The sequence below is a fragment of the Periplaneta americana genome, chromosome 11 (assembly GCF_040183065.1).
Source record: "Periplaneta americana isolate PAMFEO1 chromosome 11, P.americana_PAMFEO1_priV1, whole genome shotgun sequence".
NCBI classification, from domain to species: Eukaryota; Metazoa; Arthropoda; class Insecta; order Blattodea; family Blattidae; genus Periplaneta; species Periplaneta americana.
Genome location: NC_091127.1, coordinates 127,220,103 through 127,222,442, shown reverse-complemented (window position 1 = coordinate 127,222,442; position 2,340 = coordinate 127,220,103). Strand labels below are relative to the sequence as shown.

At 33.2% G+C, this 2,340-nt stretch overlaps 1 long non-coding RNA gene across 1 annotated transcript in view; it reads left to right on the top strand.

Annotated features, from left to right (window-relative positions):
* The window catches only part of LOC138708634 (uncharacterized), a 22,502-nt gene extending 20,394 nt beyond the window's left edge, over positions 1–2,108 (top strand). Inside the window, exon 3 of the long non-coding RNA XR_011334741.1 lies at positions 2,066–2,108. This is a non-coding gene — a long non-coding RNA (uncharacterized lncRNA). The remainder of the gene's footprint in view (positions 1–2,065) is intronic.
* The last annotated feature ends 232 nt before the right edge of the window (positions 2,109–2,340 follow it).

Sequence of the window (2,340 nt, the reverse complement as noted above, 5' to 3'; positions counted from 1 at the left end):
TATTTCACCTCTTTGACTTATTTGACGTTAATTCACCTCAAGTTCACATATTTCACCTATATTTGACGTATTTCACCTCTATTTTACCAATTTCACGTCTATTTGACCTCTATTTGAAATATTTCACATTTTTGACCTCTATTTGACCCATTTGACATCTATTGACCCATTTCTCCTCTATTTGACCCATTTCACCTCTATTTGACCTCTATTTGAACTACTTCACCTCTATTTGACCTATTTCACCTCTATTTGACCTAGTTCACCTCTATTTGAAGTATTTCACCTCTATTTGAACTCTATTGGACATATTTGACCTATTTGAACTCTATTTGACCTCTTTGAACTCTATTTCACCTATTTTACCTCAATTTGACCTATGTGAATTGTATTTTACCAATTTGGCTTCTGTTTGATCTATTTGAACTATTTAATCTCTATTGGACCTATTTCGCCCCTATTTGACCTATTTCGCCTCTATTTGACCTATTTGACTTCAATTTGACCTATTTCACGTCTATGTCACCTATTTGACCTCTATTAGACCTCTGACCAATTTCACCTCTATTGGACCCTTTTCTCCTCTATTTGACCGATTTGAGCTCTATTTGACCATTTCACCTCTATTATACCCATTTGACCTCTCTTTGACCTATTTCACCTCTATTTGACCTATTTGATATCTATTTATCCTATTTGGCCTCTATTTGACCCGTTTGACCTCTATTTGACCTATTTGATCATTATTTGACCTATTTCACTGCTCTTTGACCAATTTGACCTGTTCCACCTCTATTTGACCTGTTTCACATCTATTTGACCTATTTAACCTCTATTTGAACTATTTCACCGCTCTTTGACCTATTTCACCTCAATTTGACCTATTTTACTTCTAATTGACGTATGTCAACTCTCGTTGAACTATTTGAACCTTAATTCACCTATTTGGTCTCAATTTGACCTATTTCACCTCAATCTGAACTATTTGGCCTCTATTTGAACACGGTTCGACCTATTTGATATCAATTTGACCTATTTCACCTCTATTTGACCTATTTCACACCTGTTTATCATATTTGACCCCTATTTGACCTCTATTTGATCTATTTCACCGCTATTTGAATATTTGACCTATTTGGCCTCTATTTGACCTATCACAGCTATTTGAACTATCTGACTTCTATTTGACGTCTATGTATATAATCTATTTATCTAATCTCTCTATCGATCTATGCCTCTGATCCATCTTTCCATCTAATCTATCTGTCCACCTATATATCCATCAATCTATCTATCTAGTCTATCTATCCATCTATCCATCTCATCGATCTATCTATCCGTCTAAACTATCTATCTATCTGTCTGTCTGTCTATCTATCTATCTATCTATCTATCTATCTATCTATCTATCTATCTATCTATCTATCTATCTATCTATCTATCTATCTATCTATCTATCTATCTATCTATCTATCTTACTGTCGTCCGTTCGTCTATCTATCTATCTATCTATCTATCTATCTATCTATCTATCTATCTATCTATCTATCTATCTATCTATCTATCTATCTATCTATCTATCTATCTATCTGTCTGTCTGTCTGTCTGTCTGTCTGTCTGTCTGTCTGTCTGTCTGTCTGTCTATCTATCTATCTATCTATCTATCTATCTATCTATTTGTCTGTCTTACCGGTCGTCCGTCCTTCCGTCCGTCCGTGTGTCTTTGTCTGTCTGTCTGTTTATCCCAGCAGAAAATGTGAATGTTTTTTCAGTCTGTTTTGGAAAGTAAAAAATAACATTTTTTTTTTTTTTAATTTTCCCGGCCTCTACCGTCCAAATCCTTGGAGGGAAAGGGGTTGCCTCTTACACTACATATAAAGTTTGTGGAGCTTATTTCCTATGAATGAAGTCATATACCTTATTGCTTTAACGGTTTCAGGCGTCAATAACACATTTTTAAATATTTTATGGATGAAGATATTTTCCAGTTCTATAAACCTAAAAAAAGATTTTCTGTTTTCGTGGTGATGTATACTTATAATATTGAATTCTTGTATGTTCGCAGGTGAAGGAAGAGGAACGCGTTGAGAAATACGATATATATATATATATATATATATATATATATATATATATATATATATATATATATATATATATGAAAAAGAAATTGTTGTAATGAATTGAAAAACTAATTTATTTATAATAGAGTTGTAATATTTTTTATTGCGTTGTTATTTATATTAAATCCTTCTTTTCCTTCAACTTAACCATAAACGGGAGCATTGCTGATGTCTCCTGGGGATATTGATGGGAAACCTGTCCTGTCCTAAACCTTAA